General features: G+C 41.7%; 1 protein-coding gene across 1 annotated transcript in view; it reads right to left on the bottom strand.

The window, feature by feature from the left end:
* The window catches only part of ncoa1 (nuclear receptor coactivator 1), a 56,871-nt gene extending 41,880 nt beyond the window's left edge, over positions 1-14,991 (bottom strand). The window contains exon 1 of the mRNA XM_071544347.1: positions 14,937-14,991. The gene's annotated coding sequence lies outside the window, so the exon portion shown is untranslated. The remainder of the gene's footprint in view (positions 1-14,936) is intronic.
* Between the last annotated feature and the right edge of the window lie 3,258 nt (positions 14,992-18,249).

Genomic DNA, 18,249 nt, shown 5'->3' with positions numbered 1-18,249 from the left:
TCAACATCCGAGTGCAGAGAGACGCGCTTCGTCAACCGACGTTCAGCAGGTTCATCCATAAAGAAAACAAACATAAAGCTATGACTTGTTATTGTGGAACGAGAATCAAGGTGTCCCGATCTTTCTCGTTTATCGCTCTTGGACTGAGGGGGGTGAATTTGCTGGAAGATTCCGTTATGTGGAATTAGCTACACAATGTGTCGTTTTCCGCCAAAAAAAAAATCCTTGGTAAGTTTGATAAAGAGTGAGGCTACAGTGGCACAACGGTTCGGCTGTGCTTTGTTCAGTGCTGTGGAGTGATATTTGTCCGCGCTTTGTGCCTGGGACCGCGGTGCAACACTTTTCCGTTGACACTTCATTTGGATAGTGCAGTGTTGAAACTCAACTATCAGGTGACAAAAAGTAGTTCAACAAAGTGTCATTTGCTGCACCTCTATGCACTATTGCAACCCTAACCCAATTTTTGAAACCCTAACCCTAACTCTATTTATAATAATATATATAATATATATAAACTTTATTTGTTTAGCACCGTTCATACAAGAAATGCAGCTCAAAGTGCTTTACAACAAAGAAATGACATGCACCGAGTGCTTCACATAAAACTTGATAGGCCTAATAATAGTGAAAATAAGAAAAAAAGATGAGAATAGAATACATAGAATGCATCTTCACATGAAAATAGACATAGAATGAGCATAAAAACAGGGATAGAATGCCATAATTAATGTAAAATAAGATGGAGGATAAAACCCACTTGATAATAATAGTAAAAATAAGATAAAAATGAGGAATGCGTAACGTAAGATGGAAAATAAAACCCACTGAAAAATAATAATAATAACAATAACGTTAAAAAATAGAGTACACAGAATGCATAAAATCAAGTAAAATATAACATTTTAAAAGAAAAGCGAAGCAAAGTGCAAAAAAGAGTTTCAGGCCTGTATCAGGAAAGTCAGAGCTAGTTAAAGGATAAAATGAAGAGATAAGTTTTTAGCTTTCTTTTAAAAATATTGATCAACCCCAACCCTAAGACTAACTCTATCCCAGACACTGATACTACTTTCAAAACTATTATGGAGTATCACTTGAATCTCAGTAGACCTTTAATGACACATTACACTCAACTGACAGAAAGCAGAGTATCGACACTGGACTACTTCAACTTCTCAGATCTCATTCGATCATCATCTGTTTACACTGCGCAATCTCCTCGGTAATGTATCAAAAGACTGTTACTATGCGAGGAGTGAATCGCAAGCAGTCCCGTGCATGAGAAATCAAACGGCGCCTGGCTACGTCACACGTTCACACATGAATCCCATCGATGCAAATGTCCCCTCTGATCACGAGATGAACGATAAATACGTGGTGTGTTATTGAGAAATAACGAGCTTCATAGGCCGTTATACACCCACGCGCAGAATGCTGATATAAAGTGAGCTCCGTGGTCATAATATGGTCCGGTCATAGGAAACAACAAGGCGGTGATTTACATGACAAGAATGTGGTCCATGTGACATTGCCTGTGAGACCACATGATTGGCTCCCCCCCCCCCCCCCAAGAGGAGCTGAGCGCAAACCAAACATGACACGGTGCCAGCACACTACATGGGGGGGGGGGGGGGGGACAAAAACATGAGGTGAACGGACAGGGTTAAAACGGGAGAGAGACGTCAGGCACACACGGGTCGCACGTGGAAAAGTGAGCTGTGCACTTATCAGGCGAATGCTGGTGGCAGGTAAGTCTGACAACTCACTACTACTAACCACTCTGGAAGGTAGCCAAATTGTCTTTTCTGTGTGTGTGTGTGTGTCTCTCTCTTTCTCTCACACAGACACAAACATATAAAATGAGTAACCTTCTAAAGCAAATATCCAGTCCTTTCCCTCCCTTTATAGAGTAAAGAGCAGGAAAAAAATCTAAACACACAGCACAGCCAAGAGAGCATGCATTTACAACAGCAGCCAGATAGCGTGGCAAAACATGGAGCTCTCTCTCTCTCTCTCTCTCTCACACACACACACACACACACAGAAAGCTGTATCATACAAACACGTTGCCAGAGGGCCTCTCTGCCCAGCCTCTCCTACTCTTTACACAACACAAAAAAAAAAAAAAAAAAAAACCCACACGGTCACTTAGGCTTCGTTCACACTGCAGGCTTTAATGCTCAATTCGGAAAAAAAACAAAAAAAACAACAGAATTAGATTAGTTGCGGTGTGAACGCAGCCTTAGTCACACACACACACACACACACTCGTACATGCCGGGCCTTACGAGTAAACAACAGGTCAAAAAAAACAAAAAAAACAAAAACAAAGAAAAAGTAGGAGGAAAGACACAAGTTCAATCCACGCACCTGTAGACCAGATCAGCCTCTCGGGCCTAATGTCACCCCCCCCCGCCGCCCCCACCCCCCCTCCCCTCTCCTCTCCGCGTGACGTACGGAAGGAGGATCGAGCTTTCAGCGGCCAAAGTAGAAGAAGAAGAAGAAGAAGAAGAAGCGGCCGCTACAGCTGAGAAGCGGACCTCGGAGAAACGCAGTCCAGCGCCTTGACAGGCTCTCCATTCCCACCGCTCGCCGTCCCACTATCCTTAGATCTGCCTTTCTTTTTTCCTCGGAGCTTTCTCTTCCTTCGCTCTCTCATTCCGCAGGCTGTCCGGATCACCTCGCATACACACACACACACACACGCATATACACACACACAGCAGCAGCAGCAGCAGCAGCAGCAGCAGCAGCAGCAATGTATGGCTCGGAGGAGGGGAGGAACAGACCACCGGGCGGAGAGCTTGGGGGGGGGGGGGGGGAGTAGGGAGGAAAAGGAAGGAGAAAGGGACGAGTGCGAGACGGTAGGAGGGAGGAAAGAGCGACTGCGGGAGAAGAGAGGATGGGGAAATAGAGAGAGAGACAAGGACCGACACACACACACACACACACACACACATACACATGAGCGACATCATTGAGTATTACATGTATGAGCTTTGATTTCATTCATTATTCTGCTTCTCAGGGCTTCCCACTGTGGCTCGGATATAAAATCCCATGACTTTCCATAACTAAGTAGCACTTCCACGACCTGAAAATGATATTTCCTGACTTCCCCCGGAGAACTGATCAAACGACTTTTGCGTGTCTGGAATACACCTCTCGGGAATTCCATGATAAGAATTCCATGAATCCCATGACCAGAGGAGTATAATGGTGCTCGGTTAACTTTCCCTATAAGTGTGATTATCAGTCATCATCTCAATATGGTCTGAATGTATAAACTGGACATTTTGGTAATACTATTTCTGATAAAAACCCACACCAATGAAGCTGTTCAACTGAATCGCATTGACTGTGTGTGTGTGTGTGTGTGTGTGCCTATAGGTGAGGCCGCCACACTGACCATGCTGCTCCGTGCACACGAGACGACCACCCCTCCCTGCCTGGCTCACTTGGTACAGCCCATGAGAAGCTGCTCAGTCACTGTTGCTAAGGCCCGCCCTCTGGAATATAGGACACGACCAGAGAATGTATACAGCTCCTCTCAAACAGGCCTACAGCGCAACACAATACCATACAAGAACCTGATTCACTCTCACTTCATATCACAATGAAAATACTGATATTTTGACAGGTGATCGGCAACACAAAAATTGCCCAAATATCCTATCATATATTTTGAAATCTCTCCATTTAGCATACAGCTAGACTATAATCCAGTCAGTGTTAGTAATTGTGCGGCTTTTCAAGTCTGGCTTTGAAGAGACTGAGGAGATTTCTTCTGCTGTTGGAAGCTGCTGTCCACATGTGGCTGCCACATGAGGCCAGGGGTTAGGGTCTATTCACTCACAATTCAATCAATGGCCGAAATTGAATCTGCCATTACTCTACTATTGATAAATTACTGCGCACAGACATCTACCCAGTTGCGTCACTGAAGCCTAATGTTTCTCCACAAATCCAAAAGGCGGTAATCTGCATCGTGTCTGGCTGAATATGATACCTTTCTGAGTCTAAATCACTGCAATTATCATGCTGATGATTATTTAAAATTGAAGAAGAGCAAGCCATCCATATACAGGCTGTAATTGGGCATTCAAGCAAATCGCTTCATTTCACGATCACCTCAGTTCACTTCAGTTTGTACAGAGCACGATGACGGAAGCTGTTGCAGTTTGTTTTTTTGATATTTTTCAAAACCAAATATTAGCCTGTATGCATGATTTAACTACACTGCATTCATCAGACAGCATATGAAGAAGGTTCCCACTGAGAGACTAGTGGGTTTTGGCTAGGCGGTCAAGAGTGAACAGTGTCTTTCAAAAAACAGACCAAATTGTCTAAATTAGAAATGGTCTGGGTTCTTTCATGATTTTTTTTTTTATAATTCTAAATAATGAATCAGAAATCAGGATTTTTTCCACTTGGACTGTGAGGAAAAACTTGCACTTGGGAAATACAGGTGCAACATGCAGAATAGCAGGTAGTGGTTTTACTAGTGGCGCTCCAGCAATGTTCAGTGCAAACAGTAATAAAGTGTCTGTTGCAAGGAGACAGACTAAACAAATTCTAGCAAGACATTTGATATTCAAGGACACAGATGTAACGGTGGGGCCTAGAGTAAATCCTGATGTGGGAAATTTTGGGCAACAGAAGAAAGCATCGTCCCTTTGGTATCCTTTGGTATAAAGCATCCCAGACCGGCCACAGAAACACGAGTGTGCAGTTCACCGACGTCATCTTACATGATTACAACGTTTTTCAAACAGTTACCTCTTCCTGCCATTTGGAGCCGGCAACGTGCGAAGTTGCCCAGCGCGAAGTTGCCCGAGGCTTTAATGCTTTGCTTGCTAGGCCTGAGTGTAAACTTTAGTTAGAGAAATGTGTCGGTTCACACTTATGCGTTGGTTAAATTATGCTGTAAATGAGGTGAGACATCTCGAAGACAGTAGGGTGCCGACCACAAAGCCGGCGCTTTACGAGCAAAGAACTCCAAACTCCAATATGGAAACAAGCTGTTTCCCTATGGGCTTCTGCTCCTTAGTGAAACTATTAAACCTCAGCGGCTAACCTACACATTAGACCAGCCATGCTATGACTTTCCATACCAGGCATTCCTGTAGTACGCATGGTAGTACCCTGGTACACTGTTGTACTACAATCTCAATGCCCATTCACCCAGCACAGGACAAACTGGTCAAAGTTGGCATCAAGTTTTGGCATAGATAAATATGTCAGCAGAGGTCCTCAGCATCTACAGCGGAAACAACTCATTTCAGGACGTACTCACAGAAACGTCTAAAGCAATCTGTCCGAATAACATGAGAAGATATGGCACACTCCACTATGCAAGCAATACAGTGAGGTCACTACAATGAAGAACTTTCTTGAAATCATGCATGTAAGTATGCCTTCAAGACTAAATGCTATCAACTCAGTGTAAAATCAAAAGTGCAAAAGAGGACAAAACAGAAAAAGGGCAATCCCAAGTATGATGGAGATACACTAAATGAAACTTAAAAAACTAACAAACCAACTAAGTCCACTAAATCCTTCATAGAACACTTCAAATGTGCTTATACTCATGGATTGTCACCTCTCTCACCATATTCCCCTGACCCATATTCATACACAGCAAATCACTCGCACATGTTGGTTCACATTTCAAGCAGCTGTCCATCACTTTATTACGTGCGCATCCGCCTGACACTGCGGCGGCTTCTCTGGCGTGACACTTCTCCTGGCAGCGCAATGAATGTTGACATGGACACATTGTAGAAGAGAGGCCAGAGTATGCCGTGCTCAAGAACACGTAGGTCCTTCGAAATATACAACAGATGATTTGACGGTCATGAGACAGTGGCGGAAGACGAGGGCCAAGCTGAACTCTATCTTGGACGATCTAGCCCATTCTCCGCAATGAGCCACAGAGCGCGTTCTAGCACCCGATCTATTCCCCTTAGGTGAACCAAGGATCAGAATTGATTGTTCCATACCCAGAGTCATATAGTCATTAGGTTTGACAGTGAATGTTACCAGATCTTCAACTAAGCTAACCCACTCTATAACCTATAGGAACAATTGTGCCACTGCAATAAGTTAAAGTTGACTTTAACAAGATGGTAAACATGCTTCTAAGTTAGTTACTAATAGGGCTGGGCTATAATTCAATATTATCATTTATCGTCTTTCAGTGGAATCATATTGTGATGATATGAAGATATTTTGATATCGTGACACACATTTCTGCTGTCTGAATTGATGATGACAAGCAAATTTTATTTAAAAACTCTCATAAAATGAGGTATGGTAGGAATATTATTTGAAAATTTCTGTTTTGTTTGACATCACACCTAACATTACCATTCGGTTCAATGAGATGAACATTAATTTGATTATTTAACGTGATTTTACATACATGAACCATATCATGATATATATCGATATTGAGAAAAATCCTTATGATTATCATGATACTGATTTCAACCATATCGCCCAGCCCTAGTTACTAAGTTGTTTTGTTTTTTTTGTTTGAAGGGGGGGAGGGGGGGTCACTGTCTCAGATCAGATTTATAAGCACATGTCCAATTAGAATAGAGAATCGACCTACAACTGTATCCACGAGTATGCAACATGGCTCAGAAAAAATGCAAGTGCAAGGAAAATATCAATCAATATATACAGTATCAGATTCAGCATATCAATTAGATAAAAGTATAATTCTCATGTACCAAGCAAGTCTTGTGCCATTGATTGAGTCAGACTCAAGTACAAATCATTTGACTAGAGTCCCCATCTCTAGTAAATAGCCCGTTCAGTCTCTGCCTCCTCTTGTCTCAGTCCCAGTCCATTGTTTCCCACCATCTGCGTGTACACCCTCATCCAGGATGTTTACCAAGAGTAGGAAATGACCTTGGACTGCATAAAGCTCTACAGGCCCCGCTACAGTCAGCCTCCTTAGAGTATGGAATACATGTAAAAACCTGTGCATAGTAAGTGGAGTACTGTGCATAGCCACTATTCTCTTCAACAACTATGTAACAAGGAAAGGAGCTGGAAACTAAGTGGGAACCCCCATGAGATCTATGAGGCAAGTTATACTTACAAAACATGCAAAATGTAAAACTCTGTAAGTGTCAGTGTGTGGGATATGTTACAGCAGAGATACAGTAAGAGTGGTCAAGTGATAAAAGATTAGCATTCCTGTGCCGGAAACCTTGATAAATGAAGGAAACGTGGACCAGGGGTGGGCAACCTTTCTTGGCAGAAAGTCATTTTACACATTTTACTTGAATAGGCTGGGGAGATCTACCAGCGCCGGTTAAGCACATTCTGTGAAAATCACAATTCATACTATGAAAGTATGAATAAGTTAATAATTCATACTCTGCCTATTTGGGGAGACCAAAAAGTAGTTATTTTACAAATTGTCTCCTTATTGTAAGTCAGCCTACTGTTTTCAGAGTTGGATAAGGTAGTGTCTAGAGGCTTTGCGGTTGCGTCACAAATCTCCTAGCAACCACATCTGGCACCATCATGGAGAGATATTTCAAAAAGATTGTGGTGTGGGTGAAGGCTAATTCAGTAATCTTATAAAAGTGAATAGTCTGTTAAGATAATTTGTTTCCAAATTTAGATTACTGGGACACAGTAAACTGTCTTGTCTTTAGCCCTAGTCTCTACTCCAAAACACTCAGAGTTGTTATTAGACAAGAGTCAGCTCAATTAGCCTGCATAAACAGTTGTTTTTTGGCTTTGTTAGCTAGCCAGACCGCAGACTAATTAAGCAAAGCAACCAATGTTAATATTAAGATGCGAGTACTAGCCACTACCAGTGATAGCTTCTATTAGATACATTAGTAAAGGCACAAATCAGAAGTGTTTACCACAAGACAGTGATGGTTAGCTGACCAGATACTATGGTTAGCTAGCTAACAAGCTGACATTATCTTTATTGATCAGATGTATCTGGGGGGGGAATGATTAGTTCCCAGTCAAAAACAGTATGGAATTTAAACATGCCTATTGAGTTCTGTTGAGTTGTTGTACAATTAGCAACGCAACCATATGTTTACAGCCACTGTTGCCAGAAAGCTCAGGACCTCCAATAATAAATACAATAAATTATGAATTTAATTTGGAAAATGGAAATTAGGATTGGGCAACTGAATTTAACTTGGCAAATGGGAAAAAAAACAAGATATATTGCAATTTGATATGAACTGAGGATTGCACAAAATTAGTTCTGCAGAAAGGGTTTTCGCATTGCATTGCATTGATTTATTTTTCACTGCTTGAGGCTTTTCTCTCATAATCCAACCATCAAATTTTTTCTTAAATCTTTTCTCTGGATTTTGGCGGAGCAAAACGTTAAATGTTAAGAGTCTTACTTGACAAATGAATGTCCAAATACCAGATTTTTCATAACGTAAATAATGTGTCCTCAAACATAATAAATTCAAAACTGTAGCATTCTTATTCTTCAAAATAAACGTTCTACTGGGTTTACAACGATCTAATCTTTGGAAAGAGACTGCAAAATCAGATGCGCCTCATATGATCCTGCTATATGCATTTGGCTTCAGACTGACAGATAGGTATGCATTGTTTTCATACATAGTGCATTCTCTCTCCTTGGAGAACATGAATTCATAGGCTTGCTTGCATCACATACTTCGTTCTGCCTCCATAGTGGTCTGCCTTTGCATTTACTGAGAACTGCAGAACAGTAAGTAATTTTCAATGAAAGCGTCCATTGACGATTACCGATTGCAAATTCATGTGAAATGTTTCATTCACAAGTGTACAATAGCACTGCAGTTTGTCCTGGACCTGGATGGTGAGCTGTAACAAGCTGGCTTCATGACTCCTAGATTGCCATCTGCCCTATGATTCCATATTAATATTCATAATTTATTGAACTTTGTATATTCCATTGGTCTCTCTGTATAATGGTGTGTTTGTGTATGTCCTCATTTCAACCCGTGAATTGCCACGGGAGGCCGAGTCAGAGCTGAGCAGTCGGTCCGGGGCCGCAAGTCTCAGAGCCCGCGACACAGGGGAAGAAGGCAGGTGTGAGTGTGTGTGTGTGTGTGTGTGTGTGTAACTATCTCTCTCTCACACACACATACAGAGCATTTCATTAGCACTAAGGCCGCTCAGAGAAAAGACATCTTTCCTGCCTCTCTAAACTATTCATTTGGCCTGGACTAATGGGCCCTCTTTAAAATTAAATTGAGAGGCCATTAAGTTTGCCTCAGCAGCTTGTGGTGAAGACAGTGAAGTCTGGAGTCCTGCAAATTCAGCCAGTTATGCGTTCTGCAGTGCCTATTGATTGGAAGACATTGAGTCATTCATTGACAGCTTTAAATAAGACAGGAGGGTAGTCAGCTAATGTCTCGGTCACGTCTTGTGGCATGCTTATGAAAAAGTAATATTTCGCAACCTTTTCAAAATAGTCTGTTTTGCTCTTCTAAACACCCTGTATGGGCCCTTAGTTTTATTGTTTTTTTTATCCCACCTACATAAATCGTTTCACTTGTTTTAATATTGTCCAATGTTACATTGTGCAAACAAACCAATGTTTCAAAACACAGGAAATAACTGGAATATCATAAAGATGTCCAGAGTTCTCAAATTGCGCCGGCTGCCGGCTATTTAGCTGTGTAATTACAGTCAGCTGGTTACTGTTTTGGGGTAGGAAAAAAGATTTTAAGGTTTCATTTTTCAAGGTCTGTAATTATACCACACTGATACTGCATCATCTGGAGTGCCCATTTGTGAATATAATGAACTATTATTATATTCTATACTATATAACTATAATATAACATATTATGGTTATATAGAATATAGTTATTATATAGTTAGTTGCACGAATACTGTCAAACTGGCTTCCTTCCCCTAATAGAAGTCAATGCATGGCAGTGGATGCACTCTGGTCTACAGTTACCTAGTAACAAAGTGCTGGCTTGCAAGCCCATATGTCAGCAAAGCATGAGCTCTGAAATGCTAAATAATTAATGAATGATAGTTAATTTTAATAAAGCAAAGTACTTAAAACACTTAAAAATATTGTAAGGATATTCATTGAGAATGATTAATTAGGTAGGATCTATGGTATCGGTACAAAAAAATGACTATGTCAGCTTAATTATTTCATAAAAAAACAGGTATGGATAGATTTAACAGTAATTTGCATCTACTGTATATCTCTCCTTGATGCTTCTTGATTCGGTCTTGAAAATTACTGACTACATCAATTCACATATAAAATATCGCTCCCTCTGAGGACCTCATTAGTCTTGGAGTTGAACAAGGACTAAAGAAGCTCTGCATGTGCTTCTTGTTACTATAGTCTGTACACTAAGTCCTACACGGCACAATGAAAACAGTATATAATATCAGTGCACATTTACAGTGAATAAACAACTGCATAAAATACAATATTTTCTAGACCGAATGTTGTATTTCTTACTTTTTTTTTTTAATTTCCCACATCAATTTATGGACACATGTAGGTGAATAACTAGGTCTGATCAAATATTCTGCCCAAAAGTGAGCAGACTATAGATCTTGTGGGATCACATGAGATTTGTCATTAGTTATGGACTTAAGAAATATCTTACACAATATTACAATGTTACACATGACCACGCAAATGAGAAAGAAAAGTGCTGCTGAATTTTTTATCCAGGATTGTTCACTTGCACTTCGAGACAACTGGAATTGTGTTTTTAGGACTGTGGTCAAAAAATGAGTTTGGAGCCGCCCGCCAACTTTCACTCTGTGTGTTTTCCCTCTTACTTTCAGGTCAAAAGTAAAGGTGACACACAGAGGAATGTTTGTGAAGGACAAGCACAGTGATCGGGAGACGAATGATGATTGGATTTGTATTGCTGACATTTATCCTCAATTTCAGTGGCTCCTGGAGACGCAGAATATACAAGCACCTGATGGAAACAAGAAGACTTGAGGATGAGCTAGTTTGTTCGGGGCTCCCCGGGCACTCAGCAGTCTAGCGGGCTGTACTGAGAAACACATTGAATCCAGCTTGTGCTACTACAAAAATCAAGAAAACAAATTTAAGAAGGCTGGGCAACCCATTGTCCTCCAAAAAGAACCAATTTGTTCTTCACAGACAATAGACTGTGTTCAGACAAGACCTTTTGGACCAAGAGGGAAAATTCCAAGGATAGCTGCAGCACACTTTAACCGTCATATGGAGTCAAAGCTGTCATGTAGCCCACAATACTTATTATAAAGCAATATCATGATTGTTGGCAACAGCATTGTGATGCGCAAAATCTGCAGCTCGGTAATTTGAATTTATTCATGAATTTACTCAGGCTGTGATTACCGCCACAGAGCCACATGCCTGATTCTCAGCAATATCAACATGTTAGCTAAGCGTTACATATCTAATACCCACCCAGTTTATCAACACCTATGTGCAAGTTAAACTTAACCCAAAACCTACGCCCTAATCCTAAATTAACATTAACCCTTACCATAACCTAAACCTAATTCTAACTTTGACCCCTTAACCCAACATATACTGTGCATCAGCATCAGGTCTGTTCCAGTTCATTCTTTTGGGTGAAAATAACATTTCAACCCATTTACTGTTGATGAGTGAATGTGAAAAAAGCCTGGAGGTGAATAATGTTTGCTCTAATATACAGAAACATACAAACTAAAAACAGCGGAAGGGGTCTGAAGCCTTCCAGAGTGCGGGAGAATGCCATCATCTTTATATGGATAATTAATCCTGCTCTAATATAAAGAGCACTTGACGGTCCTGAGAAGAGCACTTGATGCTACTGAAACGATAGCTAGTTGTAAGATGCTCTGTGCTCCACATCTACCCAACAACATGTTGCCAAAAAGAGGTGATAGGATAAATTTCACTGCATTCAGGTTAGACACAATGATGCCAGTAAACGCAGGCCGGGTCATATTTCACATTCCCATGGCGACAGCAATGCTGACGAGGGCTCTGCGTGTGCTTACTACTAAGATTCTGCTCATTTTTTTTTTTTTTACACACAGAAGGTAGTGGAAAAAGCAGATCGGGTCATTTTCGACTCGATCCATATTGTCACCTTGCGTAGCATAGGAACAGTGTGGAGGAGGTGGCGTTGGGACAAAAGTGAAGGTGAAGACCACTCTATTTTAGAATTCATACATAGATCATTTCCTGGCGGAGACTTCCAGTTCTTCCTGTGGGTGTCCGATGATTGACAGTAAGCTGAGCGTAAGATAACGCACGCTGATGTGAACGCACTCAATTCAGGCACGACGAAAAGATGATAGAACAAACTCTGGCAAAAGCAAATTAAGGCTTCACGTTTACCGCGATGGATTATCTAGTTTGGGCAATTTCCAACTCTGTGGAAGTTAGTTTTCATACTGTACCAGAAGGAATGGCAGCAAACGGCTTCCTCTGAAGGTAGAGAAATAAGCTCTGATATCTCTGCTCACTATGCAGACAGTGTGCCACCACCAGGAATAATGTAAAGGAGAGGAGCAACCTAGACGATGGGCACAAGCTTAAAAAAACACCGGTATTACCCTTTAACCTGCTTCAAGGGCCCAAGGAAACGGTAACAGATAATTTGCAGTTACAGGTCAAGTCAAGGGACAGACTATTACCGTATTTCCTCTAATAATGGCCGGTAGTCAATTAAAAGCCGGGTCTCCGATAATGGCCGGGGGCGTGGTCGACACGAACAAATAAAGGCCGGCTCCATATACAGGCCGGGGAAAAAAACAAACGAAACAAGCGTGAATTCGCAATAGCTGTGACCACGTACACACACTGTGCGGATATAGGCCGCCAAAGGGTGGGGGAATTTTTGTGGACCAACCAACCGACCGCCCGACCAACAGAGTGAGCTATAGAGCTGCTGGTCGCAGCTAAAAACAACGGTGGATACTGGTAAACTCCTGGTGCCTGGCGGAAGTCTCTGGACCGTAATTATCGGTAATGCATTGCAGTAACAAAAAAACGGCTACCTAACGAACCCCAACAGAAACAGATCAGAAAACAAGGAGGCTTCGTACTAAAATATGAGCAAATATATTTATCAAACAGAGGGAATCAGAAATAAAGGCCTGTCTCTAATATAAGCCTGCTTCCAATAAAGGCCTGGTACCCTCTGCAGCTGAGGTAAATAAAGGCCCGGGCCAATATTAGAGGAAATACGGTACTCTGTCATAGTACTGAATTAGCTGGCAGCTCTTCCCTAGCATGCCCATTGCCACTGGGTTGGAGCTACATTTTTGTCCTCCAGAGGCTGCAACTGGCCAACCCAAGCTACCTACACCTTTTTTCTGACAGAACTAAGCACTCTGTCAGCACCCAGGCCAATGACTGCACTCCTGCCAGCACTGCCATTAGCAGGCTAGCCATGGATAAGGTATGTATTTCTTGCAGTGTTAGCTTGCTATCCCACTAGAGTCAGGGAATTGTTTTCGGTACCGTTCAGTGTTTCTAGGCTTTGCCTGGGCAGCCTGCCCATTAAGATTTGTTCCTGCCCAGCAAGATTTTTCAAAATATTCTTTCATTTTAATCTCAAGTGTATACTGTATGTAAAGAAGAAACAGTATGAAGGAAGTATGTAAGCAGAAGACTAGCTTGTGTGCATGTGTGCGCGTGAGTGAGAGATGGAGAAGAAACTCAGACGCAATTAGCCAGCAATGGAAAACAAGCCACACATATAAATGAAGCTGGTAACAATGACTTTTCACAGAATACTGTAAAGTAGTTCGCTGTTCACACTGTAGTGGACCTGATCCTAAATGCTGCCCAACAAGTTCCAAACAATTTATGTTGAATTCAATTGCTTCATTTCATCATTTGCAAACACAACATTGATTTCTGTATGTCTCAATCATGCCGGATGATCTGTGTCCTATGAACTATATGGTGAAAAGTAGGGTACTGAACTGGTCATCTGCTATTGGCTGCTCTTTGTGCCAGGTGATGTCACCTTCTATAGAGTACAACAGGTGGTGACATCACCTGGGACAAAGAGCAGCCAGTAGCAGATGGCCAGTTCAGTACCCTACTTTTCACCATTAGGTGTCAGGCTTCACCACATATTTCGGTTTGGGGTTTAGTTACTATTGAAATCTCATGCTTGGGAGAATGCTCAGAACTTGGGGGGTTATCTTAGTGATAGTGACGTAAGCTTTGAAGCACATATCAGAAATGTAACTACAACTGCCTTTTGTCACCTGAAAAATATGACCAAAGTAAGGCCTTTTCTCACCCATGATGATATAGAGAAATTAATGCACACTTTTATCACTAACTTGTCTACTATCAAGCCCTTCTCTCAGAACTTCCAGACTATAGCACAGCTACAACGAGTTTTAATTAGAACCAGGAAGAGAGCACCCAACACTCCTGTTTCCAAGCACCTATGTTGGTAACCAGTTAATTTTAGAATAGATTCTAAAAGATTCATTAATAGTTTGTTTTTTAAATCCATTAACAGACTGGCCCCTGACTTTATTAAGGATCTGCTCGGTAAATATGTTCTTGGCAGGACTCTCAGATCCTCTGATTCAGTGTTTCCGCTACATTCATTCAGCAGCGGCAGGATTTTTTTTTTTTTTTTACCACCGCTCCTGTGGGACTTCACAGTTTGATGAAATGTCAATGACACAAGCGGAGTTGTTTTCAGACACTTCCATTCGCGCACCTTCCGCAGTGGTGAGAATACACGCATCCCATAATGACCCTCCGCTCTTTTTCTGAGCGGAGGGTCAAACGAGAGTGACACGGAGTCTGCAGAGAATCAGCTGAAGTTGCAGGGAAAGCAACAGCAAAGGGTCGGGGGTTAGGCGACATAAAGTTAGCCTAACAGCCCGGCCCTGAGACACAACGCAGGACACACAAATCCGCTTTGACATTCTGTACCTACTTGATCTAGGGCTCCAGAGGGTGAGTCATGTGGGGGCTGTTGTGGCCTCGTCCTGGGCTCAGAGCAATGATGACGGGAAGAAGTTGGGTGGTCGGGAGGGAGGGGGGGGGGCCGAGATCGACGGTGGCCCGAGCAGCCTGAGGTCCAGAGGATGGGTCGGTGGCGGTGGGGCTATGGCTCTACGGCCTCCCTGTCACGTGGCACCATCCCTGGGGGAGAGAGGAGCCCCACTAGCCTCTGAGAGGGTGAGGAGGAGGGACAGAGAAACAGAAAACAGTCATTACTGTAGGTTCTTCAATCATACAGTTGTGCAAAACAACTTTCTCTTCTGAATAGGGTTGACCTGCCAAACAGGAGTATCACTGAATTTAAGTAATCATATGCCCAAAGAACACCTCTTTTTTTGATTTAGTGAACTTGGATTTCTAGGATTTCCTAAAATGAGTGATGCTGCTCTTTAAATTGCCTAGGTTGACATTAATGCTGACTTTCAAGTACTTTCACAAATCTGTCACTTTCACACTTGATGCACGTAACCGCCAATTAAGCTTTTCCAGCAAAAGTAGCAGGTTCACACAAATCTCACGGAGAAGCACGCAGAGTTGAAAACATCAATGGCACTTATCTTTACTATTATTATCATAATACAAATTAAGGAGGTTACTGATTTTGTCATGTCTAAGCATCCCTGACAGGTGCCTATTATTTCTCATCATGCCAGAATTCTGATCCAAATCAAAATTCAATTAAATGTATAACTTGTGTGTGCTTCATCTGTTGAAGATCAGATGTAGGCTATTGATTGATTTCCAACCCTACAACTTTTGAGTCCAGCTCTCATTCACACTTGACCCATAACTTTTCCATAACCTTCACGGAAACGGACAATAGAGTGGCAATTAAGACAGCTGAAGTTGATCAGGCAATTATTTCCTTACAAGGTGCACCCTCAAACTGGGCCTTCATTATGAGACCTAAGGCACTATTGTTTATTATTTTTGCAGAGACTGAAGATGGAATCACAAAATCTGAGTTTAAAAATTAAACTGAGACAAACACAGAATACCATGCAATCATAGGGCTTGGAATATTTTTGTGTGTTGCACCGCATTGAATATGAATCTTTCAATTTCCATATTAAGAAATAAGCTTTTTCACCATCCAGCACTGATGTTCCCATGGCAACTACTACAATACCCACCACCCATCCCAACCTATCACATGATCACAGGAGACCTGTGCCCTCTCAGTGTCCTACTTAAAGGATGGTGAAAAGAGTTAGTTTACATGAAAATCATTACAAATCTTCACATGTAGAGCAGTGTATATGTTATATGCTGTGTGGAGTCTAGATCAGTGGTTCTCAACGTGGGGTCCGGGGACCACCAGGGGTCCGTGAGGGGCTTCCAGGGGGTCCCCAGCAAACTGATGAATTGTTAAACTTCAGCATTATTTCATTTACAAGAAGTGAACACAATTAGAGAATGTAGAAGAATGACAGTTTTGATCATAGTTTCTCTGTTATCTCTCTACCTACAATACAGACAGTCATGGAATTCTGGACAAAATCATATCTAACAATAAAAATATTCTCAGCTTTGGGTTTGATGGACAAAATCTTATCAAATGGGGGTCCGTGGCCCTAATGTGGACGAAATTAGGGTCCTTGATATGAAAAAGGTTGAGAATCACTGGTCTAGATGATTAACTGAGGTGCCAGGCTTGTGAAGTCAAGCCAAAATTAAACTTAATAACTTGCAATCCCACACAAGAAATTGCACCATTGTCACTGTCAACCACACTACATGCTCTAGCGCAAAATTCTGGAACTTGTACTCCATTTTAGGGTTAAGGTTCTCAGGTTTGAGTTTTGAATTTTTCTAAACCTACAAAAAAAATACACATGCTTTCAGTTTAGCCACTTGTCTCGCCTTTGTACACTGTACGACAGATTGAATGAGCAGAACTACATAGAAGCCAGCTATTTTGAAACCTCTTTGCTACAAATGAATGGGCAAAAAACCTTGATGATGTTAGGATTACCATTACAGCTCTACCGGAACGTCACAGATTCATGCAGAAACTCATATAAAACAATGCAGCTTCCCATCACCGGAGTTCCCCACTGATCATCGCTTGTCACCACCCACAGAGCCACCAAATTACAGTTAGGGAATTTTCCACAACATAAAAGATCACAGCTTTATACACAACTACAGCTGCTGATGAGAACAGGTTGGATCACCGGAAACAGGTTATTTTTTAATTTATCGGTTTATTTGTCAGGGGCAATGCAGAAAATCAATGTTACAGGTTACAAAAACATGAAAACAGTTGCACAGCATACTGGGTTTCGAGCTAAAGCTAATTTGCGACCCTTGTCCCTGGTTAGGCTTTGGATCTTAGACATTCATTGTTACAAAAAAGCATATAATGGTTAAAAGAAACAAACAGATGAGGAGTGGAATCATTTACGGTATCTCACAATTTACAACCAATGGTATGTGTGTGTGTGCATTTCATTGATTCTTTGAACTGGAAGCTTTCTGTAAATAAGTGTGTGTGTGTGTGTGGGGGGGGGGGGGTCTTCATGATGAGTGATTACAAGTGTGATTCTGTTTAAGCCAGTATTTTGCCTTTACATTAAAAACCCTGGGATCTATTTGTGTTTTTATCTATTGAGCATGGGGAAAAAGGTGTATCTGCATGATTATAAAGAATTAAATAAAACAGCCAACTTGTTGCAAAGTCATGTATAATCACACCGCATCTGTCGGTCACTCACATGTGTTACCAAGTTCACAGCCATGCAAAACCCAACCCAGACAGCAAGTTAACTACACTGCAGTGGTGTCATTTTTCAGCTCCACGGTTGTCAAAAAGGCATATGGGCAAAATCGCATACAGATTTCCATGAGCATGAGGAGAAGCTGTTCTGTACCACGTGCAACATAGTCACTGACAACTGGAGCAAATTCTGATACGATGACCACCTCAAGTTGGCCTGAAACGAAAAGAGTGTATCACAGAGAAAACGTTTGAAAGACAAAGACCAATAGCATTCCTATACACCAAATGGCTAAACTAAAGGAAAAAAATCCAACAGAGATTCTAATTTTGATAATTTCATTGCCGATTTCGTACACAAAAATGACGATCTGTGGTTCGGTGCTGGTGAATGACGTGTTCCTTACCAACTGGGAAAAAGTCAACTGTGGCGCGGAACACATCGATTTACTTCCCACTCTCTCGAACTCTTCATCTCCACCTCAGAAGGCAAAGTCTTGCAGCTACGTAACCTCTTTCAGCAGGA

Source organism: Centroberyx affinis, unplaced genomic scaffold (genome assembly GCF_046629955.1).
Source record: "Centroberyx affinis isolate AG114_WGS23_722 - 3 ecotype Tasmania unplaced genomic scaffold, CSIRO-AGI_Caff_v1 ptg004541l_1, whole genome shotgun sequence".
In the NCBI taxonomy this organism is placed as follows: Eukaryota; Metazoa; Chordata; class Actinopteri; order Beryciformes; family Berycidae; genus Centroberyx; species Centroberyx affinis.
The sequence above is the reverse complement of the archived record's forward strand: the minus strand, read 5'-3'. Positions and strand labels throughout refer to the sequence as shown.